Here is a 26,173-nt window from a genome sequence, read left to right on the forward strand (position 1 = left end):
ATCATTCCATGATCATTATTCAGACCCAGTGTCAGGAGGTGTTTAAAACTGAATAAGCCTGCCACCTCTAAACATGACAATACATCTCATAAACAGCTATTTTAATATTTAACAGAACAGCATAGGAACAGTTACTCGAATCCTAGTTATAGCTTTACTTTTCACAAAATAAGTAATCAATAACAGATGGTTGAAGCTAAAAATCTGAAACTTTCTTTGTTGAACTGCCTGCACACACTTCTTAGCTCTCCCAAAGTGATTTTTTTTTATCTCAAAACAAACATCACTTTGGGAGCCTTAAAAACAATGTGCAGGCACTTGAACAAAGAAAAGTAGCTGTGTTCTCCCCAAGCTCTTGTTTTGGTTTTCTTTTTATCCCTAAGAGCACATTCTGAATAAAACCTATTAGATGTGTAAATAGTAAAGTTTTCCTACACATACGTTTTAAGTCACGAGTTGATCCATTAACAACAACAAACTTGAGAAAGGAAGTGAAAAGAGAAAGTGAAGAGAGAATGAAAAGAGAGAAAGTGAAGAGAGAATGAAAAGAGAGAAAGTGGAGAATGAGAAAGAAAAGAGTGAAAAGAATGAAAAGAGAGTGAGAAGAGAGAAAGTGAAAGAGAGAAAGAGACAGTCAAAAGAGAGTCAGAGAGAGAGAGAGATCATACGAAATGTCAACTTCAGCACTAAGGACATGACAATAAACATTTTAGAATTTAAAATTTTGCAGAAATGTACCTAAATTCAGGATTTAGGTGACTTGTACGCATATTTTGTCAACTAGGGCTGTCTTGGTGAAGGAATGTCCTGAGTGGTGCCTTAACGGGGCTCAACACTGTGATATTATCAGTGGTGCTGGTGGAGGCAGTTGGATTTCGATAGTTGGATAAGTGGTAGCTAGGTGAGATCTCAAATTCATATTTTCCCATTTCACAGGGACCTTTCTGGCCCTGATTTTGCATATTGCCTCGTCTAAATTGCCTGGCTCTCCAAAATGCTCCGCAGCAGCAGTTCAGATGCCAAAAGTTGGGGAAAATTACACTCAGCCTAGTGCTGGGCGATATGAGCGGAAATCAATATCACGATTAATTGCACATTTGACCACGATTATGTTTAATGATTAATTACTTTGTTTTTGTATTTTTGACCCTTATAGTTCAGTGATGAGGCTTGTACTGTAAATATGCTCCAAAATGTTGCTCAGAGCTTGTTCCTCTCTTGTTTTCTGAGCACTGTTTATATTTGGTGTGGGTTTGTGCTTTGGTCGCAGTGTTCACATTTGACCTCTTTTTGTTCAGTGTCATCTTAATTATGGTCAAAACACAGCACATCCAAACCACAGACATTGTGTTTTTCTTCATTATGAGCTGCTGGAGTTGCTCTGTCTGCATCTGCGTTTAGGTTGGAGATGAGGTTGTTGCAGACAGGGGCAGAATCAAGCGACTACATCTTGGTAGCGTGGTTTTAAAGGGACAGTACATGAACACACAGTGGGGACATAACAGAATAAAAATAATTTATATATTCGACAGACAAGATTATGTCAATTAGAAGTTCTCAATGTTGATTAATTGCCCAGCCCTAACGAAACCTTTTTTTATGATTTATTTAAACAAATTTACACACACTAAAGTGTAAAACAACAATGATGCAAACAAGTTAAAACTTATACATACAGTAGTGGTGGTTAAGATTGCCTGTCATTCCTTTCAATAGGAAGTTCGCTGGTCAATAGTGTAGTGTTACTGTATTGTGGTTATTGCAACAGCCCTTTCCAGCAAGAAAACTAAAGGCAGAATAAAATAATATGCTGTCATTTCAAATTCACCATCATCCTTAGTTTATCAGCTTAGCTTATCCTCCCCTTGAACAACTCCAAAATAAAGTTAAATCCAGTTCAATTAAGACCTCGGTGCAGATACTGTGTTCAAATCTGTGTAGAGTTAGCACAAACGAAAGAGAATATCCATCATGATCAATACAGCACTGCTGTAAACCAGAGAAACTGGTAGAGTCACGCACACAGACACACATACTGTTTTCATCCCGCCTCCATTGTAGTTGTTGTTGTTATATATGAAGGGAAAAAAACCTGTCAAAATACTATACTGAAAGACCAACGGGGATTAAACTCGGTGACACATTTGGAGATGTGTAGATCAGAAATAATGATAGGTTCTGCACACTGTTTGACACTACACTCGACACTGACAGCAGAGAAAGTGCAGACTTTGCTATTAGCACAAATCAGTCACAGTCCACTGGTCCACTCTGCAGGTCAGTCTAAAATTACTGAGTCTCACAGAGGAGTAGTCAGCACCGCAGTAATATCAACAATACAGTGTTTACTGTGGCTTCCACAGCTCCAAAGGACAATGAGGACTAATGTCTCAACTGTGACTACAGTAATAAATAACTCAGAGGCCCCACAGTTCCCCTACAATACTCCAAACTTATCTAACAGTTCCCCTACCGATCTGGTCATAAATACAGACAGTTACTCAAACTCGTCTTGTGCAAAGGCGATAATCCGCTACAACGTTAGCAACACAGAAGACAAGGTCCCAGAGGCTGCAGTTACAATCTGAGTAAAATAAGCAACAGCAATGTTGTTTATAGTCGTTTTAACAGAGTCCAGCAAGGAGTCAGAGTCACTATTTCAACCTCAGAGCAGCAGGTCAGAGGTGAGCTGGCGATAAATAAAACAGGTGTCTAGGACTAGAAAGTGAGCTCCGTCGTTTAGGAGTGTAAATCACAGACTTTACACAGAGTGAGCTAGACTAGCGTTCTTTAGGAATCAAAGATTTTTTTGTATTACTTTTTCCTTTTCTTTTTTTTTTTATGACTGAAAATTTAAAATAGAATATCAGACAACAAACAAGAGGGGAAGGAAAAGGGAAATGAAAGGAAAAAGACTGATGTACAAATGTAAAAATGCCAGAATGTCATTCAGGAAAAAAAAAGGAAAGAAAACCAGCACAGACACAAACAGAAAGCCAAAGAAATGAAAACACAGTGTCCGAAAGGGAAAGTGCCGTCATTAAGGATGTGGGTAAGTGAGTCATGTAGAGTTTAAGAGCCTAAGAGCACCAGTCCTTGTGGATACTTCAGTCACATTGATAAACCACAACCTAAATCACAGACTACTTCTTCTTTAAAAAAGAAGAGAACAGGGAACGCAGGGAAGAAAGATGAGAAAGTGCAGGAGCAAGGCAATGAAGGAATAGAGAGGGACAGATGTAGAGGACAGGAGAATGAGCCGTAGAGACGATGGGATTAACTATACCATTGGTCATTGATTCTGCTCTCTGGAGGGGGGGGGGGTAGGAAACTATAAAAGGCTCTGACTAGCGTGTGTGTGTGTGTGTGTGTGTGTGAGAAATCATGAAGTGTTAAGTCATTCTGAGAACAAAACCTCCTTCGCTATTGAACAAATCACATCTCATCAACGGCCTCCTGCGCGGCTTTGATCAGATTGATAGATCCTGATAGATCCTTAAGTGATCAGACGCCCTAACAGGCAGAGTCATGTGACCTCAGCCCCCGAGGACGGACAACGGATTGAAGAAAGAGGACACACAGATGAGGCTGTGTGTGGCCCTGTCTGGATAGTGAGCTGGAAACAAGTGATGAAAGAAAGATTGGGTTTTCGTTTTCTAAGACTTCCCTGAAGCTGTACAAGGATGTTCAAAAATCAGCATGACCATCGTTGTGTAGTTTACCCCCCACCATCCGCAACATATCCTCAGAGAGCCAATCACAGGCTTGGGCAGAGGATATAGATTCTTCAACAAACAACAGTGTGCCATGAAATCACTAAATCCTCCACCTTTTCATTCAATAAACAATTGCATGTCAGACGTGGGTCATTTCTGCACAGCCACTTTCCTTAATGTCCTGGATTTGTCCCTATTCCTTAAAGGCTAAGCACCAGCTATATGAAAGTGTCAAATAAATAAATACAGTGGAATTTGAGTTCCTAACTTGTGTTTACTGATAGTCAGAAAACATGTTATTTCTTACTAATTACTAATAAATAAGGAGCTTTGGTCTCCCCCCAAACGGTGTTCGGAAAAAGGTGTGTTGTTTTTGGCTGCAATCATTCAATGTACAGTGGGACATCTGTGCACAAATGGCCCAAAGATCCCAAAATATCCAGAAAATGGACTAAATTTGTCAACTTTAAATGGGCACTTGGGAAAGGACCATTCGCTCACTCCGTTATCTGTAGCTCATTTCACTGGCACTTTTCCAACAATATGGGCATGTAAGGACACCAACGAAAGGTGTTCAAGAGCCTCTGTAACATGGAGGTAAACAGGGTAAGGACACTCACTTCGCCTGTTTTAGTTGGTGTTAGTTAACGTTAGCTTGACTTGCTAAACTCGGGGGCTCAGATTATACTCGGCTACGTAGCTGCATTACGGAGGTTTATAGTGTCGGATGAATTCGAGTTCGACTTCGATCGCGTTTACAAGAATAACGGTACCTCTAAATTTGAGTTTAGCTTATTGCTAGGCTATTGTCATGAATAATGTTTGTTATTTAGCTAAATACTGTCATAACAGTCAGTCATAACGGTGTTTTACCGCGGCGTTGTTCAGCTGTTGTCCATCAGTGACGTCACGGTTGCGTTCTAGAATTTCCGTAGCGAGCTCGGGTTTTTCCATCAATTTAATAAAATTGTCAGTTTTAAAGCAAATTAAGCTGCTATTTTCATTTTAATTCATACTTATATATGTCAGTAACTACAATAATGTGAAATATTCATGGAGGCCATTAAGTGGTGCTTAGCCTTTAAGCGATCCAGGGTAAACACTCCGTACAACTACAACACAAATGGAAGGGACTAAGGTGCTAGTTAACACCCTAATATGGATCATGCAGACCAGTTTTAATCTACACAAAGACCCCAATTCCAGACCAGACCGCAACGCAGTTCATCATGTGATTTCATTTCTTGTGGTTCAGTCACAGAGCCTGTAAAACAATAGCTGGGTTTCCATTGAAAGTGTTCGCAAATGTTATGAGCAATAAAGAAATATCAGAGGAAGTAAACACGAAAATGAGGCCTGTTTCCACTCTCTACACTTTTGCGAATGAACTTCAGCTGATGTGAGATCTAAGTGGGTTTTTCTGTGATTAGAATTTTTTTCTTTTGTATTAAAAAACAAAACAAAAATTACTTTAGGTATTAAATTAATACATAAATCAATAAATAAAACTATTTAAAACTTATTTGTTGGAGCGTATGTGTCATTTCTGTAGTAGCACTTGTTCTTAATGTTTCGAGGGGAAAATAAAATGTTGTGTTAACTTTGCGCAGTGCTATGTAAGTTTACAATATTCTACACATGCACTAAAATAAGAAGCTAAGGTGGTGCTGGCACAAACGGAGTGCTCGTAAAGCATGGGGAGGACAGACGAGGAAGGAGAGTCGAGGGGAGTCTGTTAAAAGCCCAGTCAGGGGGTCAGTCTGGGGCGCCGGCGTGAGGTCTGAACCAGCTGAAACCTCATTGTTTATTAAAAAAAAATCACTTTTTTGCACATTTGTGCTTTAGCGACAGTCTAACTTTTCTACCTTGTTTTTTTTTGCGATATGTGTGCACTTTTGTGAATTTTGGGCCTTTTTCAATCATTTTTTATGAGCATTTTCATAATTCGCCAAAATTCAGTGGGTGGAAATCCCACTAATATCCGTAGAAACAGTGACAACACTCAGCAGCCAGTTCATTTGTGATTGCTGCTTGTGGGGGCACAGCAAGGCATAAGAATGAGACAAATAAGGCATGTCACTCGTAATAATACCAATGTAAAAGGTGATTTGCCACTGTATTTTGTTTTGTTCAATAAGACGTTTGGGGGTGGGGGGGGCTCATCTACTCATACACTGGCACAGCAAAAAACATTTTGGAAACCACTACAAAAAAATAGGCAAACATCACGTGTAAAATCGAGAACAGCATCTTTAAAATGGTTCTGTACAGAGAAAAACGGATGGTTCAAGTTTAAGGATGCGTGGAGTGAACAAAGTATGCATTTGGCCTCTCAACCTTGAGCTCTGTGGAGCTTTTTAGGTGGACCACTAAGATTCATATTTGAGTCCCGCTGCTATAGAACGAGTAGAGAACAGCCTACATTTACAATGAAATTCATTCAAGTTTGAGGGCTTCTCCTTCTCTCATCAAGTTACTGTAATAAACAGATTTTAATCAACACATCCCTGTAGTATTCTTACTTCTAAATGCCCTTTGTCAAATATATGTTTTGATAGTTTTTTGACTTTTAAGAACATGTTTTCCTGTTTTTTTTTTTTAAACACAAGAGGTTATTAGCATGCTAATGAGTCAGAGGCAGGACTTCAGTGAGCCTGTAATAAATAACTTGCTTGCACACCGCAAAACTATTACAAAATTCACCTTGGAGTTGAAGGTGAAAAGCATAATATGGATTAGCTGCCAGGCTTGTTTCCTCCTCACAAGGACTGTTAGTGTGCCAATATATTGAAAGGAATAATGAAAGAACACAGATTAGGGTACACTCTGTTTCAGTCACATTCAGGAGAGAGAGCACAACAGTGAGAAAGTGTCTTAAACTCAGTTTGTCTCTCTCTCTCTCTCATGCATACACACACACGCATTTTTTCTTGTGCTGAGCAGCCTTGACACACACACGCGCGCGCGCGCGCACCCACCCACACCCCTCCACATGGCTGCCGTGTGCGGACGGCGAGAGATCAAAGATTTTGCAGATGGCTTAACGAGCTGTTAAAAACATGACAGCGGGAGGCCGACAGACAGAGACAGAGAGAGAGAGAGAGAGAGAGAGAGAGAGAGAGAGAGAGAGAGAGAGAATGAATGTGATTGAGAGAGAGTGAGTGAGATAGCAAGAGAGGATGGAAGACATGAGGAGACAGAAAAGTGAGGGGAAAAAGAAAGAGTGTTTATAGGAGTGAGGAAGATTAGTTTGAAGGATGATCAACAGAACAAAGCACACTGAAACACATCCTCACATGAGTTTAAACTGTGGATTGATTTACGAAATCGCTCAGTGATTTTGAATAATGTTACGTAGTTATCAAACTTAATGAAAGCCATTGTGCGGTTTAGTTTAATGACCACAAGGCCTCCCTTCCTCTTCCACACAGACCAAAGCAAAAAAAAATGCATAAACATCTACTGCTTTTTACATTATCAGCTGCTGTATATTAACTGGAAAGATCTGATTAACAAATAACAGTACAAACAACTTGGAGGTGTGTGTGTGTGTGGGGGGGGTGTTCCTGTCCACCTCCAGGAATAACATAGGTCAGTTTCTGCAGTGCTGAGCCCAGTGTAGGAATAACAGAATCTCTGCTGTCCCAATAACAGGTCAGTGGATCATCACAGTGATTGTGAAGCTGTAAATTTGGTAAGAATAGGTAAGAATACTACTAAGGCTGCTTTAAATGAGGATGAGCTATAGCTCAGTTCAGTAGGAGTGAGGAGCAGAAACTCTGGCTTACAGGCATTTTCACTTGGTTCAGTTCAGTGGTGCTTTATTGGCATAAAAGTAGTGAGATACACTGTTGCCAAAGCAATAAACTATGAACAAAAAATGAATATTGCATAGAAATTATTCTCCATTCTCATTTTCTACATTTTAACTAAGCACCCTTATCTCTGTGTTTGTTGCATTTGTTTTGCTCTGTGAACACTGGTCCAGCGCTGTGATTGGAGATACTCAAACGAGAGGGTGGGACTCTTGCTACTCTGTGTACTTTACGTAAGCAGCAGCACAAAATCAGAACAGTTCGTTTTCAGACTTCGGCAGATCACGAAATATATCTGGGTGTTGTTGTTTCATAGTCTGTGAGATGGTAGGCTCCTAAATAAATGTGCTCATGTGTTGCTGATGTGGTGCTATTGTGTTGTAAAAATGATTTTTCATATGTCGCATTAAAACATAAACCTAAATGAATATCTACTCACATTTTCCTCTACAGCTGGTCCTCACAAGTGTAGAAATACCAGCTTTAGAATGGTTATCAGATGTGTCGCTGCTTTTGCAGATCACTGGCGTCCTGCAGGGCTGATTAGCAGAGGCACGGTGGACAGGTGGCTCCAGAATGCTTCACAAAACACACGAGACAGAAAAACAGTTTATGCAATTTTTCTGATCTCTGAATCATTACTTTGGAGAAATGCTGCCAGTGTAATAGGTCACAGCTCTAGGGACACTCCAACACGTCTGTGTTCAGCAGGGCAAGGCTCGCTCTTTAAAAGGCGAGACAGACTCAGAAGCTAGTGTTACTCAGCTCTGTGGGCACTTGTTTTCAACAAATCTTTCCATGAGTGACCTCTTAGATTTAAAATAGGAAAAACCACCCCCATATGGCTGATGACAAGGAAGCCTTCCTGTCAACGCCTTCTTCAGCTGTCACTCTCATTGACCGGCTCATCGAGTTTACAGCAGGTTTCGTTTTCTCATCCACTCGCACCCACTCAGTCGGAGTCTAAAGGACACACGAACTGACCAGCATCCAGCAGGCTCACTGACCCAAGACCCCAACACTTAGTCACTGGGATGTAAAACGTGAGCAAAACAAAGTATCATATAGGAATGTGCAGTATCCACATTTTTCATATCGTAATATCGACTCAAAATATTATCTTGGTATACGGTATTACCGTGGGGGGGTGCTCTGTCAGGCTGCACTGAACTTTATATATCTGAGCACAAAGTCAAGTGAATTTAGCTAAACACAGCCCGACAGCGCACACCGACACATTGACGATAAAAACCCATTTCTGAGAGAGTAATTTTCAGCAACTGGTGCTGAAGGCACAGAAAAGTTTAAAAATAAGCTAAATAAGTCTGGTGCTAACTGACACTTGTGGTTTAGCAGACCACAGCAGATTTTTCAGCGAATTGAGCCTCAAAACACACATATTTAGAGGATAAAGCCATATACCTGTGAGCACAAATTCGAGTGAAGGATTTTCTCAGAATTCTCTTTACAGCTTAATTCCTTTCTCTTTTAACACAAACTCAGTGCTAAACTTACAACTGCGGTGGGCTACTGGGCTTGTGTTTTTCTCCACCCGTTTATAGACTGTGACATCAGCAGTCATTGAGCTCCCACAGCACCCCCTCCCTGTGGCTCTCTTAAATGCTCATGATCATTTTAGCCTACTTTCAAAAGACACAGAACCAAAATTTGACACACCACACACACGTCATAAAAAACGCCCTCGTTTTAAGATACCGCCTACATTTTAAAATACCGTTGTATACGATATTATTGTTATAATCGCCCAATACCTAGTATCATATTACAATTACATTGCTACATATTGCATTTGTAGTTAAACAATGTCACTGGAATTACTATTAACAGAAAACTGCTGTAAAAAATATTCACGCCAGACCGACGTTCAGATGTGACTAATCTTTGTAATCAGTATTTGATTACTGTTTGCTACTCTTGAAGAGAAGACTCTTTATGTGACTTTGGGTAGTTGTCCGGATTGAATTAATTTTACTGCATTTTCAGCCTTAGAAAAGAAAAGCTCTCTACTGATAGTTCTCTTAGTGGCGTTACCAAATTATATGGCAGATGTGTACATAAAAATATCAAATATCAGTTCAATTAACAAACTGCACAGCCTTACACAACTGTCCTTAGGACAGATACAACCACTACGCTTTCCATCTTCTCATATAATTCTGAAAAGGGTACATCCAAAATGAATTGTATTTAATAAGCAACCTTAAATCTCCATAACTGTCATCCAGACCCAAGAGTAGTAGGAAGAAAACTGACAACTTATTCTCATCATCTACCACCACTGGGCCAAAACCACAACGAGCACACACACAGCCAAAGCTTTTTCAGATGCTCTCCAAGTCTAAGTCCAAGTAGCTCAACCAATCACTTTCACACACACAATTTCAGAGGAATTCTGAAACCACATGCTGGCGACTGACCCTCTTCATGAATATTCATCAAACTCATTACCACACAAGTGGAGAAACAAGTGATATTTTAGAGTGAGCACCAGCACGAGAGAGCGAGAGAGAAAGACTTGTGTACTATGTTTTGCAAGTCAAACAGAAGCTTTTCCCTCGAAAGTCAGGGTCTTCCCTGTCTCAGATATGAAAAACATATCTTACCTTTGCACTGCTGATGATTTACTCGGTGCAATAATGTATGCAAAAAAAAAAAGAATTATAATAAGAAATTATACAATAAAAGAAATGTGAGCCCATCCCAAAATCTGACAGCATTGGCTGATAATGGAGAAAGAGAAGGAGGAAAAAATAAGAACAAACAACAACAACAACAACAGCTAGGGGTGTGACTGAAATGGCTCGCTATTTACATTTTAGAGCACTATAAACTACGTCAGCCATTTTTCTGAGTGTCCAAACCATAAAATGCATTCCAGTGTGGCTTTGAGGGCACTACATTCTCCAACAATGCACTCGTAATTTATAGTAAACAGCGGAGCTCACTATATGAGCTAAATGTGGACCAAAATGCACTGCAAGTTTCTTTTTTACTAAGAAATGGACAGGGAAAATGTCAGAATTCAGAAGTGTTTCTTAGTGCTAGAGAGTGAACTATCACTATTTAGTCCACCTCAATATTAATGAGGGAGTAGTGAGCCATTTCAGTAACAGCCTTTGTCTACATGGAGAAATCTAAGTGTCGTGTTTTATCTCAGAATCCCAAAGTCCTTAAATATACTGTTCTTCGAGAGAATAATACGTTAATCAGTAAATAAATAAAGCCAGTCTAGTGAGATTTATCCTGTGAAAATACTACATTTGTAGCAATAAATCTCCACATATCAATGAGTCCCATAACACTGCACTTCTCTATAATAAATATAAAGTGTTACACTTGTACATCTGAAATGGACTGTAAGAAAATCTCATTCGCCTCTGCGTCTATGAGAGTGTTCAGACGCTCCTGCAAACTGTATTTCACAGCGTACAATTAAAACGAACTAAATGAACTAAAATGGAATAATTCAAAGGCAAAAGTACCTTTAAAAAGGTATTTTACATGAGGAGCATCCTAATTTGTTATTTGGCTTTTTTGTCTGTTCAAAGCTGAACAGCTTATTAATGATGGTGTTTTGATGATTTGAGCTCCGTTTCCCTAATTACCCTGCAGAAGACCACCTCCCAGCACTTAATCTTTCAGAAGCGTCAGTAACAAGAGGTTAAACAGAGAATGTACACTGCACAGCTTTCACTTTGTTTCATTAAAGGGATCGCCTCGCTCAGCTAACAACAGCAGTGTGTGAAAACAGTGTGTGCTCTCTGTAGCTGCCAAACGCTCAGCAAAACACAATTTACTCCAACACCTGCAGCAATACGCCGGATGTCTTCTTCCATTCCCTTCTTGGGCTGAGCATATTCCAGCTGTGTTCTAAAAGTTCTATGGATGTTTGCAACAGCGACTGCAGCTCAGAGTTGTAGATGTTTGATTAACTAACGTCTCAATGAGGAAACAGAGTAGTAGGAAGTGCATAAATTAAGCTGGTTTCATTATACAGTCAATTGGAAAAGAAAAAAAAATGAACTAAGAACCTCAAAGGCTAGTGGTCACTTCATTCACCTTCTGTAATCGCTTCATCCCAATCAGGGGGGCAGTGGGTCAGGAGCCCAACCAGAACCACCAGGCACAAATCAGCAAACACACACACACGGTCCACTCACGCCACAGCTTTTACATTTTTAGTGGCCAAAATGTGAAAAGACATGACCACAAGCAGAGGACCATACGAAATATAAAACCTGGCCCCTGATGACAGCAAAAGTTCAGAGCCCAAATGAGTCACCTTGATTAAAGGCAAAGCACCACTTAATGGACCTCCATGAATATTTCACATTATTTTAGTTACTGACATATGTAAGTATGAATTAAAATGAAAATAGCAGCTTAATTTGCTTAAAACTGACAATTTTATTAAATTGACGGAAAAACCCGAGCTCGCTACGGAAATTCTTGAACGCAACCGTGACGTCACTGGTGAACAACGCCGCGGTAAAACACCGTTCTGACAGTATCTAGCTAGCTAAATAACCAACATTGTTCATGACAATAGCCTAGCAATAAGCTAAAGTCAAATTTAGAGGTACCGTTATTCTTGTAAATGTGACCGAAGTCGAAAACCTCCGTAATGCAACTACGTAGCCGAGTATAATCTGAGCCACCAAGTTTAGCAAATCAAGCTAACGTTAACTAACACCAACTAAAACAGGCGAAGTAAGTGTCCTTACCCTGTTTACCTCCATGTTACAGAGGCTCTTGAACACCTTTCGTTGGTGTCCTTACATGCCCATATTGTTGGAAAAGCGCCAGTGAAAGGAGCTACAGATAACGGAGTGAGCGGATGGTCCTTTCCAAAGTGCCCGTTTAAAGTTGACAAATTTAGTCCATTTTCTGGATATTTTGGGATCTTTGGGCCATTTGTGCACAGATGTCCCACTGTACATTGAATGATTGCAGCCAAAAACAACACACCTTTTCGTCATTTTGCATTAAATTAAGTGCAACTTCTAGAGTTGTTGTCTACCATCTACGTCACAGGCAAGACGCCTATTAGAGTTTCCCAACACCATTGGGGGGGGGACCAACGGTCTTTTAAACCTTATTACTTGAATTAGTAAGAAATAACATGTTTTCTGACTATCAATAAACACAAGTTAGGAACTCAAATTCCACTGTATTTATTTGTTTGACACTTTCATATAGCTGGTGCTTAGCCTTTAAACATAAGACATTAATACACAATGAACATAGACTTGTGGAGGCAAAATAAAAAGTCACTCACTGAGCTCCCACACTACAAAACTACAACTGGGAATTGACAGTATGGTACAATGTACTAAATTAAAATCTAAAAAATTAACATAAGAGATCCAATAGATAATATCAATATTGGTTCTGCATTAGTGTCAGTGACAGAAGTTTTATAGCACTCAGGCCCTAATAACATAACACCAGCCAAGCTGTTTCCTGATGTTCTCTGCTATTGAATAATGCACACAGTCAATAACGTAACTCCCCAGACAACATACAGAAGTCATCTTATCTGTACAGAAGTATCCATAATACATCCTCACAAAAACCTCCTGTACACAATGTGTTTCATGTGTGTCTGGTGTGCATGAGCAATGCAGACGGTGTAAATATGCCGAATAAACAACAAATATTTTATGGTAAATAAGGATTTGAAGATGAACGTGCACAGAGCTCAAGCGATTGGGGGAGTGTTGGAGGGGGAATGCTGTGCACAGTCCAACACATACAGCTCCCTCTTTCTTTCTGCTTTCCCCAAAAAGCCAATTTCACAACCATATGAACTATCGATTTCACTCAGACACTGGTGTAACACCCCTCTCTCTCTCTCTCTCTCTCTCTCTCTCTCTCTCCCCTGCCCTGCTCTAACAATTACTTTTTACTTTGCTCACCTGACTCTGGAAAGTAGTCAGATTCTTTTAACTTGAACCCCCCCCCCCCCCCGCTCCTCCTTTACTGCTGATCGGTGTCTAATGGCTGAGAAGCACCTAAAACAGATCACATTCAAGCTCAGCCACAGAAGGTTCAGCACCATCCCATGTGCTCAGTGTACCAAACCCCCCCACACCCAACACACACACACACACCAAAAAGGTTAAAGCTAAACCTGAAATGCCATCCATTCTGCATATCTGCCAAAATCTCTCACACCGTCGCACACACTCGACACACAAAATGGTTAAAGCTACTAAAATGCCACTTATTCGTATCTCCTGAAAATATCTTGCCCTTTCTTTTCCACAGTCACTCGCTCCATTCCTCTGCCTCACTTTGGGCAGAGTCAAATGAAATACCATCTAGTCGTATCTGCAACCATCTCCAAAGATTTACATTTACATGAATACTAATCAAGAGACCACGTTCAACAGGCCTCAGGAAAACAGTGGGTGTTTGTTGTTTAGGTGGGGCACAAATAGAGAAAACATAATATATATGATGTACTGGAGATGACAGACCAGTTTAACAGGTAGTCTGTAAAACAGTGAGTTAAAACAATCAATACGTAAAAGGATGACGGCGTTAATCAACGTTTTACAATCATTACCAGTAAGCAAAGGGTGTAATCGTCCAATATTATGCAGATGGTAAAATGCAGAAACTGACACTGCACAAGCACATGGCCATGCACACACACGCACACACACACACACTTCAGAAATATTTCATTCCTTATATGAAAGCGCAGACCATCATTTGCGACCCCAATCCATATTTCAATTTCCATCCCCTCATGTAAACTAATTCAATCTGGGCTGCATTTCCTCACCAGCAATAGCCTGTGAGAGATGAGCCTATTCTCGCCCGCAAGTTTTAAATGCCTTGTTCCTCCCTTTTACACAAACACCCTACCCACCCAACATTCTCCTTCACATCTACTCCTAAATTACACGGGAATCTGATATTTAAACCAGGGGAATACACTGTTGTTTGATTAATCACAAGCATAGAATAGAGTTTCACACACTATATAGGCTTAGTTTATCTGTTTGGCTGTAACGCTATAATATTCCTCATTTGATTAGCAATCCTATGCTAGTCCAGATAATATGCCTATTGTTTAATTAAAGCACTATTCTGGAGGTGGAAGAGTTAAAGAAATATATAGCAAAACAATTTCCGCAACACATATGTACAACCACAATTCTGAGATTGTGAGAGAGTAGGTGGCACCCAGAGGATTTGGGTAGGCTCTGAACCCACCACGACCCTGATCGGTACGAAGCAGTTACAGATAATGAATGAATGAACCAATCAATAACTACGAATATGATGATTAAACACTGTTTAAAATCCAGTGAAGCAGGATTAATGCTGTTCTCTTTAAAATGAAACCTGCAGCTGGTCAGTTCTCATAAGTACTGACTTTATTCATGATATAGTATGATGTAACGTGGTGTTAATATGCAATGCTGAGGTAACCTACCCACAAATATTAATGAAACTAAGACATATTTGTGCCAAGTCTAGGTCTTTATAAACAGCTGATGACAGAGCTGGCGAACAGAGAGCAGACCTTCTGGTCTACATTTAAAAAAAGACAATGAACATTCTGGTGACAACTTGGCAAATTTGTAAGGAAAACAAAGGCTGGCAAAGATAAACCTTATTGGGCTGTTATGTATTAATTAAATATTACTTATAATTTTAATACATCTTTTTACAGATTATACCAAGTAATGTGCAGGCTTTGTGTCATTCATATACACACATACAAGTTCCATCCATCCATCCATTATCTGTAAGCGCTTATCCAGTTCAGGGTCGCGGTGGATCCAGAGCCTACCTGGAATCATTGGGCGCAAGGCGGGAATACACCCTGGAGGGGGCGCCAGTCCTTCACAGGGCAACACACACACAAACACACACATTCACACACACTCACACCTACGGACACTTTTGAGTCGCCAATCCACCTACCATTGTGTGTTTTTGGACTGTGGGAGGAAACCGGAGCACCCGTAGGAAACCCACGCGGACACAGGGAGAACACACCACACTCCTCACAGACAGTCACCCGGAGCAGGAATCGAACCCACAACCTCCAGGCCCCTGGAGCTGTGTGACTGCGAAACTACCTGCTGCACCACCGTGCAGCCCCACATATATGTTGTAAACAGTATTTCACCAGGAAGAACATGATCATACATGGTGTCAGATTCGGCATAAACAAGTGACTTTCTCAACATGAAAAAAAAAAATAACAAGACCTTTGCTCTGCTGACTATTCACATAAACACACACAGACAAGTGAGATTTTGACACCTCTCTCTTGAGATATGTTCAACAGGTTCACACTGAAATGAATGCTAAGCACTGAATATTGCCCCTTGTGGACTATTTGGTTACTCTGGGGGGCTGAGTGAGTGACTAAGTGCCTTACAAGCCAATTCAATAAGGGACTACCCGTCATAAACCACATTATATGGGGAAATCTAAGTATATGAGCACCTACCAATCCACAAACTTCACTCAAACCCATTCAAATTTGTGTTCTCCCTACATCAGGACACATGACTTCTGAAACAAATGTTTCAGATTTGACTCCCTTTAGTACCACCCCACCTGAATATCTCCTCACACAGCACCAGAAGAGCTTTTAAGAAAGAATGCAAAGTCAGGAGAATAAGAGAACAAGCAAAACTGGGCAAAAACAAGGGCTTCTGCTCGCTCACTTCTCGCAACTGTGAAAGTGGGGGTGAGGAGATTAATAGGGGTTCATTCTCATTTAAAGAAGCAGGCACTCTGAACATGGCTGGATAGATAGGGTGCTTGTGTTGCTTGATTCTTGAGGTACTTTCACATAATTAAAGCACAGTAACATGCAGGTTTACCAAATATAAACAGTCATTGTGGTATTTTCTTACAAAATACTGGCTTCTAGAAACTTCCTAGGTGTTGTACTGAGGTTCAGGTAAATGGAGGTAATGCAGGGAAATATCCAGGGTCTGCTTTACTGGAATGTTGACCCTGTCTCAATAACCAGTACAACTCTGTATGTTTCTTCACAGGATAAAGCAGAGCTTGAAGGAAGTTCTAATTTATATGAATCTTTTGTCACATAAAATAAGTATATTTCATAAAGTCAGTTTTCATCAAAGTTTTCCCCCTCTGATTACACACTTAATTTCCAAAATAAAACACAGATTGTTTGATTAATTTATAACCAAATGTGACATGCCTAATAAAGGTTAGTCTGCTTGATAAAGATAAAATCCCATTCCAAAACCAGCCAATAATGCTAAAATCTAATTACACCGATGTATGCACAAATCCTATTACAAGGGCAAAGGACTTTCCTATTGGTTTCCCATTGGAAAATATCTTATTAGGTTCCACTACATCCTGTCAGATGTTATCACATCTGTGCAAATAAATGCACAAAAAACCAGCACCTCATTTTAAAAGTCTGGCCTGTACTAGATTTAAATGATAAACTGGAGTAAATTGGCACCAAGATAAAGTAAAACAAATTGCTGAGCGAAGCATGTAAAATGGCTTTAAATGAAGAGGCAGTAAGAGCTAGGTGAAGGTGTTAAAGTAGAGTGCCCTGGTCCTTTTTTACTCAACAGAAGATATTCTATTTGAATAAAATCTCTGTAGTAGGCACACTCCCCCTCCCCCCAGCCACTCTCACGACTGAACCAAGGCATGAAAAAGTGGGGAAAAAATAGGCACTCTCAAATGAACACTTTAAATGATCCCCTTCAGTAAAAATCAAGTTTTTAACCTTGTTAACGCGACCATATGGTGTTTCATAAGCTAGAAGATGTATCATGAACAAAAGCCGTTAATGTCATTTTGAAACTGCAGTCCTCCAAAGACAGTCTCAAACTGGCAAATTCAGACTGCCATGGTTTCATACACCATAAGCCTAAGGAAACAATTATTTTCACTTTTGAAAAGAGAAGCAGAGGGGTAAGTGGAGATAGAGACAGGGACTTCTGTTCATTTGTCCTTCATTTATTACTAACAAATACATAGATCTGCATGTATTGAATGAAGTACATACATTTTAATGCAGGCTTTTTTTTTTTATACAGTGCTGATTCAGAGCCCACTGGATCCCAGTCCAAACATTAATCAAGCCAAGGAAACTTCTAGCCAAATTGTGAAAGGAACACACATCTAAAAGAGAGAGCACTAACGATAAAGTTAACACTGGAGCCAGTGTTAAAGTAACACTAAGTAATATTTGTACCTTAAAATTACAGCATCAAAATCATTGTGATGATCCACTGAGCTTGCGATAGGGAGAACAAAGCCTATGTTGTTGCTTTTCTGGGCTCAGCACTGCAGAAAGTGCACTATGTAACCTTTGGAGGAAAGTAGGAAACCAGCCCCCACCCCTCCCCGTTGATTTCAGTGAAATCCTGTAAACATTCATTACACTAGGTGGAGGCTCAGAGGCAAAAAAGATCAATATTACTTAGTATTCCTTTAAATAGTGAACAATAATTATGTACTCAGCAAAATTTAATACAGGTGTAATGGCATGTATAAGGGTGCATTGATATTAGGGCTGGACAATATGGCCAAAATACATATTTCTTAATTTTGCTTGATACAATATAATTTCGATATCGATATGAACAGTATAAATTCCAATGAAACACTTCCAAGACCAATTTTAAAGACATCACCATCAAACATAAACCTATTGGCTTTGGCAATATTAATATTTTTTAACTACATTTTAAATTTAACTGACAACAGCACCCTGTAATGAACGTCAGTCAAAGACAGGTGTTATAATGTATATTGAAATATTGAAAATGTGTTTAAAAATAATTGAATTGTTATTGAAACAATTTATATTGCAATATACAGGGGTTGGACAATGAAACTGAAACATCTGGTTTTAGACCACAGTAATTTATTAGTATGGTGTAGGGCCTCCTTTTGCGGCCAATACAGAGTCAGTTCGTCTTGGGAATGACGTATACAAGTCCTGCACAGTGGCCAGAGGGATTTTAAGCCATTCTTCCTCCAGGATAGTGGCCAGGTCACTACGTGACGCTGGTGGAGGAAAACGTTTCCTGACTCGCTCCTCCAAAACACCCCAAAGTGGCTCAATAATATTTAGATCTGGTGACTGTGCAGGTCATGGGAGATGTTCAACTTCACTTTCATGTTCATCAAACCAATCTTTCACCAGTCTTGCTGTGTGTATTGGTGCATTGTCATCCTGATAAACTGACTGATTTAACAAGCTTCCTGCCCGTACCATTGAACTGTAACATTATCATTATACCTCATATAACAATCAGAAAACACAGCAAACCTAGATAAAGTTTTGCAAAAGGAAGCACAGTCGTGCCTGTTAATGTTCTAGTTTAGCCACTGAGAGTAATTTTGTTCATGTTTTTTCTCAAATGATTAAGACAATATTTTTAAATGCATTAATATGTATGCCATTAGACCAAGATACAATTGTCCTGAACACAGTGGGACACTACAACTTATACAGAATCAGATACTGTTTTATTATATTCTCTTAATCTGAAGAATGCTTCTAGTCGGTGCTGTGACTGGAGTTACTCAGAGGTCTCAAAATTCTCTGCCATTGACATGAGAAGTGAAACACAATCAGAATGCCTCAAAAAATCAGAATGGCTGATCCCAAAATAAACGTTCCAGACTGTTTTTTTCCACGGTTTGTGGGTTATCAGACACTCCAGATACCCGAAATTTGCAAGTGATTTTAAAGATTTCCACACGTACTCTTTAATATACCAATTTAACCACAAGTAAGTGCTGAAAAAACGGAATAACTTTCATCAATACTTACAATAACAAAGTTACAACTAGACCACTTCACTGAAGGCAACATTCACTTAACATACATGCTCAGACAGGTGCAAGCACGTACACACACACACACACACAAATCCTGCTCCTCTACTAAGCTTAAATGCTGTATGGGGGAAGGGCAACAGGTGTGACAAATAAAAGTGACTGTTTTTGGTTTTTAATCAATGCTAATATTAAAATATTTTAATATTATTAATACTAATTTTTTATTATTATTATTTGCTTGCCTGTCATTACCATAGGTCTTGGGTGACCTGACCATAAGTGCATCATACAGGTGAGATGAGGGGTTGGTGTCCTTCAGTCAAACACACTTCCCTACTCAGTGCATTCTCTGTTAATCAGACTGTTTTGACAAAACTTTTTAAACTAAATAAAGGGTAATTTATGGAAATGAGGCTTGTGTCTGTACAAACAAATCGTTGACTTTATTAAACAAAACATTAAGGTAAGCAAATATTTTTGTAGTACTGGTGAAAAATTTGGGAAATACTAAACTATTTATTTTTACCTATGGATTAATCAGCAGATTATTTAGGGATACAGCAAACATTGAACATTGAAAGATTGAACTGCCTTTGAGCAAAGACATATAATATCTATTCAATGCAGATATTTTTATTTTTAAGCAAATATTTGGTAATTCATATATCATGGTCACCCCATATTCTATAAATACTGTCAAACGTTGTGTGTATTTAATATTTAATTGTGCCAGATTTTCTGGGACTTTTCCACAGTTATAGAATGATCAGTAGATGTGAAGATAAGCACAAATTCATGAGATCAGAATATATAAACAAATAAAAATGCTTCCAAAGTAAGGAACACCCCCCCCCCCCCCCCCCCGGCCCTTTTATTTTTGCTCCACTGTCCATCTTTGTCCTATTTTAATGACTGCCCTATCTAAGCCCAACTAGCCATCAGGTCATTACTTCTGCAATGCAGCAGCCACTGTACGCTTCTTTCCCGAACCTCAGTGTAGATCACTTTCTGGCAGAGCGCGCCCCTGCAGCGTAACACTGCGCATGCAGACAAACCGGCTCAGTATTTAGCAGAAGCTGGAATGGGGCCAGTGCGCATGTGCAGAGCTTCTGCTAACTAAAGTATGAGAGCTCTGTGTTTGAGCTTACAACCCTGACGCACAGAAGAGGCTTAAAGTTACCTTTCTGTTCTAATTCTCCGCTCCATCTTAAATGGTGTGGAATCGCCTTATAACTGCAGCCCCACTGAAGGTGGAATGAAGAATTCGAGTGAGAAGCCGGTGAAGAATGAGATAACTTAGTTTCATGACGCACAGGCCTCTTAAGAGGAAAAAAACTTGCTAATTAATGTAACGTTACCTAAAGGTGGCTGTAAATGTAAAGACCCGACATTTTCACCAACTACATGAACGAAATAAAACATAAAATAACCCAAAGTAAGTCTGAGAGGTTACTAAACGCACTCTAAGCCTCCAGAGAAAAAACGTTAAGAGCTAAACCCAGGCTAGTTTTCCTAGCTAGCGTGCTATGTTGGAAAGCTCAGCTGGCTGGAAAAACAAACAGAAAACAGATGGAGTTCAAACATGAGGTGAAGAAAGTTTATGGCAGTGGCTTAACACAGCCATTATGGGCATTTATATCTGTTTAAAAACAACTGGTGCTTGGTTGTTTAATTACAACACAGGAAAATATCGTTAGTTGTGTCCAAACCTTTTGTAGCCAAATAGCACAGCATATGATGTACACGACACTTAGCTTGTGTTTACTTATCTTTACTCAACTTTTTCAAATACCTTCTCTCTTAAATTGGGACTACAATTCTTAAATTTGTATCAGGGCTGGCCCCTGAGAGCACTTCATTAGTTTAAAACATACAAATAATCCCCGTGAATGCAACTTACTAGAAGCATATTTTCATTTTACAATTGTGGTTAATTAAAGCTTTGAAGTATCACAGAGACAAAGCCAAGGGCGATGTTATGAGATGACCAGAGTGTGCAAGCAATACTTTATTTTGTATTTTTGTTACCCCTGCTTTATACAGAACACTGAGCTCTGCTCCATTCTACAGACTCTGGACTTTTATACACAAAACAGAGCAGAGATAAAAGGATGGACTGGGGTGTTGTTAGTTGTCTTGTTTATCCTCTTGCTTCCCCCCTCTCAGATCAAGCCCTATACGTTATTATATGAGTCTCAGGTCTTTTACCAACTGGAGCTCGGAGCCACTCGGAGTTGGTGATGGTTACCGTTAGCCTCAATGTTAGCTCCCGGCTGAGATCACTCAGGGCGTATTACAGAGTCTATCACGCGAGCAGCATAATCAGGTAAATGTGATTAATATAACGCCTTATTTTATCGCCAAACTTACCTTCTTTAAGAGGCTTTTCTTTCACCGTATCGGATATTTTTCTGCCGTGCTTCTTCACGTCCGGGTTAAACGTGTGACGATGAACGTCGGGCACGCGCACGCACGGCGGTGGAGGAGAAGGAGGGGGAGCGCGCGGCCGAGCTGCGGCTCCACGTGCTCACTTCACTACAGCAAAACACAACTCAGTAAAAGAAGTATAAAACTAACGTAAAAACACAGACATCAGAAGTGGTAGATAGAAAAAAATTCGTCGTACACGTGTGAAGGTAGACTGATTGCTGTTTTCCCACCAGAGACTGGAAGACCTGACTTTTTTATACTTTTTTTATTTCTCATATTATGTTTAATAATTTTAATTATTTTTAAGTTTTAGTTATTTTATTACTTTAATATATATTTATTTCTAATATGCTGTTTCTGTTACATGCCTCAAATCAGACACAATGTCCAATGTTTGGTGACATATTTATTGGTGGGGTATCAAAAGATACACATCTAATTGGAGATAATGCTACTGCTTTCACTGTCTGCTACTCATTGTTCTTCACTAGCCTGAGACGCGCAAACATAGTAAATTACCAATAAACTTACTGGCAGTGAACACTCTGAGTTTAAGATTTTGTTTTTCTAGCTTACAAAGAATTTCGAGAAGCGTTTCGTTCACAAACTAGTCCCGCCCTCCCCTACTCCGATTGGTTCGCTTGAGTGAGAAGGGGGCGTGGTGAAGGAGCCTAAAATCTTCTGATTGGACGGTCTGACTGTAGAGCTACCGTTATTGGCCGTTAACTTTCTCTGTAAACATTTAATTGGTCAGTCTGCACGTCAGTAGTCCTTGTTTACGTCAGGCAAAGCTCATGTACCTACCCTCATCTCGAGCAGCTATGCCGAAACATAAATGTAAGTTCTCGGATGAATTAAAAAAGAAATTCCCATGTTTACATCACCCCCCCCCCCCGTTTCATCACTAAACACCTGCTTCAGATCCTCCGCTTTCGAGAAAACACGGGTAAAACTCATTTTCTCCGCAATATGACGCAATATTTCCCCCATATTTTAATTCGGACGGGATTAAAACTAATGAGATAGTCAGGTAATAATTACTTTACCCCCATATCCACAGGTAAAACTAATACCGTCTGAATAAGGCTTTAGACTGCCAGTCAAAACAGTGGTATTTTTATAGCTTCTAAAGGAACATTAACTAAAAATCAATTCTAGGAGATAAAGAGCTAGAATGAAGATTTACAACTGTGACATATACTAGAGCTTTTAAGAGTTTTGAATTATCCTGTGTAATCTTATTTGTTTCCATTTATTTAACATAAGATCCTCACAATTATTTTATATACACCTAGGAATGTATTTCATTCGGATATGTGCCTCTGTGAGTTTGAAGGTTTGTTTGTGTGGTGTTGGTTTTCTTCATGTTAGTTGTCTTCCAGTGTTTGGAGGTTGATTGATCTTTATGAAAGTAATTGTGATCAGAGATATAAAGACTTGTTTATGACCAACGTCAAACAAAAGAAGCAGACATGATGGCTTAGCTTGAACTGAGGATTCACCTCATTATAGAACAGAGGAAAAGGGCAGGAGATTATTAGGGAACTTTTGAGACCTTAGACTTGACTAAGAGTATGTGTTTACTGTATTGCTGGACTGAACTAATGGCACATAATTTAGCATATGCCACGTTGTGCTTTAAAATGTGCAGAGGTGTGTTCCCAGTAAAGGATGTTTACATATTGAGGCATACACAGCCATACCGCCAACGTGCAACCTTGATTAAGCACACTAACAAGTGTACTAGGGCAGGAAGTTGCAGATGAACAAGAGCATATTCGAGCTTGGTGTAGGCAAGATTGGCAGAGCCTTATCCACCCCACTGTCTCCCAGCCCATGGCTACTGCTCTGACCACATCAATCATACACCAGGTACAGACACACACACACACACACGATAGCACCATCTGGTTGTGGATTGGTTCTCTGTGGAGATGAATTGGTGATGTGGTGCGATGAGGACACAGAAAGTGTAATTACCCTTAACCGTAAATGAAAGTTCTGGCCAACATTAACAACCACAAACTACAACGTATACCCCCCCCCCCAAACAATAACCCTGGTGACAAATTTGTACACATATTGAGTGTTATATAAAGAGACTGTATTTTTACAGTAAAACTCTCTGATCTTAGTTAGATGCTGATACAGATTTAAAACATAACATGGCAGAACACTGACGTGCTCGTATTCTCTAGGAGCCTTTATTTACAGTCTATTTGATGCAAATTTAGTGTCCTGAATGTAATATGGTCTTATTTGTTCTGTGTTACACAAATGAGTAATGGCCATGAGTCCATCTATTCATGCTGTAAATCAGTGTGTATTTGGATATTATCTAAAAACAACCCCAAAAGCCTACTGTTGTCTCATTGTCAATAGAAGCTGTAGGTTGTGGGTTTTGGAATGATGATCTGAATTTTTTTTTTTTAAGTTTATCATTATTCTAATGAGGTTTTTAAATGATTGTATGAGGGTAATTTAAAGAGATGCATTTTATTTGCTTGAAATTTTGTTTTGATTCCTTCTGATAGTCTGCAAAATAAACAGTAAATTTCACTCTTGCTTTGAGAGGGACATCAGTGAGTGAGTAAGCATGCGAATGTGTGTGGAAAGAGAGAGAAGTGTGTGTGTGTGTGTGTGTGTGTGTGTGTGTGTGTGTGTGTGTGTGTGTGTGACAATTCTGTGTTCCTCTTCCAGGCCTGCGTCTGCAGAGAGATGTGAATCCCAGCCAAAGGAAGTTCATGAAAAAAACACTCAGTGGGGAGAAAAAAAAGGAACTTGAAAGGAAAAAAAAGGGGAATAAGATCAAAAACAACGGGGAGCATGTGAAGATATGCAAAGCTTTCCCAGCTGTGAATAGAGCTGTGTGTTAAATGTGACCCCATAACTCTGTTAAAGGGTTTTAGTGTTTTGTGACCTCACCTAGCTTTTACATACAATCCATTGCTTCAGACTGTATGCGACACTTACGTTGCTGAACAGGGAAAATATCAGAAACTGATATCAGAATGAACCAACCAAAACACATTCATAGTAGAAGCCTATGCGTGTGTGTTTCCAACATCCAGGTGGCCTTTACCCTCTGTAACCTGTAAAATGAAAACTTTATTAGGTATTAATAATCTTGAATCTAATGGAACATGTATTTAATCAATAAACAAAGGTAGCCACTGTAAGGACAGTATTTTTTAAAGGTTTCTTTGCAGTCAGTGGGTAATAGAAAGTGAGTTCTATTAGAAGTGAGTGTTGTTCTTCTACTAAGTATTACTTTACTAAGTGCCATACCAAACATTTCCCTTTTAATCTGATACCAAGTAAAACCCAGGCTGGTATAGCTGATAACGATATTTCAAAAAGTTTTACATCTGATTCATTCATTCATTATCTGTAAGCGCTTATCCAGTTCAGGGTCACAGTGGGTCCAGAGCCTACCTGGAATCATTGGGCGAAAGGCGGGAACACACCCTGGAGGGGGCACCAGTCCTTCACAGGGCAACACACATTCACTCACACACTCACACCTACGGACACTTTTGAGTCGCCAATCCACCTACCAACGTGTGTTTTTGGACTGTGGGAGGAAACCGGAGCACCCGGAGTAAACCCACACGGACACAGGGAGAACACACCACACTCCTCACAGACAGTCACCCGGAGGAAACCCACGCAGACACAGGGAGAACACACCACACTCCTCACAGACAGTCACCCGGAGGAAACCCACGCAGACACAGGGAGAACACACCACACTCCTCACAGACAGTCACCCGGAGGAAACCCACGCAGACACAGGGAGAACACACCACACTCCTCACAGACAGTCACCCGGAGGAAACCCACGCAGACACAGAGAAAACACACCACACTCCTCACAGACAGTCACCCGGAGCGGGAATCGAACCCACAACCTCCAGGTCCCTGGAGCTGTGTAACTGCGACACTACCTGCTGCACCCACATCTGCCGCCCCACATCTGATTCAGAAAGTGCAAATAAGGTTAAAAAAAAAAAAAAAAAAGATATAAAGAGAAATTTTGTATATCTATTGTATGTATTTACTTAAATTGTAGTAATTATATATTTTTAACAATAATATTTATTTATAACTTGTTGAATTAACACAGCATTTTGTTCCTAGCATTACAGGAAATGTATGCAGAAAGAGAGCCTAAGTGGGTGAACAAAGGGAGAAGGCAGATGGAAAAGTAGTTCCCATACTGTGCCAATATACCTCCAGCCTACAAAATAAATAAACAAATTATATTGATATTTTGGAGCCAGAATCAATTCTTAAAAGTAAACGCAGGGATCAAAAGTATCGATATTTAGGTATTGATCTGTACATCCCTAGCATAGGGACATGTGT

General features: G+C 39.8%; 1 protein-coding gene across 2 annotated transcripts in view; it reads right to left on the bottom strand.

Moving 5' to 3' along the window:
• spop (speckle type BTB/POZ protein) overlaps positions 1–21,889 on the bottom strand; it is a 106,571-nt gene extending 84,682 nt beyond the window's left edge. The window contains exons 1-2 of one of the 2 annotated variants that reach the window (XM_066641913.1): positions 21,746–21,889; positions 7,971–8,110 (exon numbers count right to left, since the gene is read on the bottom strand). The gene's annotated coding sequence lies outside the window, so the exon portion shown is untranslated. The remainder of the gene's footprint in view (positions 1–7,970; positions 8,111–21,745) is intronic. The other variant, XM_066641914.1, reaches the window with a different exon arrangement.
• Positions 21,890–26,173: the final 4,284 nt, after the last annotated feature.

Source organism: Hoplias malabaricus, chromosome 13 (assembly GCF_029633855.1).
Source record: "Hoplias malabaricus isolate fHopMal1 chromosome 13, fHopMal1.hap1, whole genome shotgun sequence".
In the NCBI taxonomy this organism is placed as follows: domain Eukaryota; kingdom Metazoa; phylum Chordata; class Actinopteri; order Characiformes; family Erythrinidae; genus Hoplias; species Hoplias malabaricus.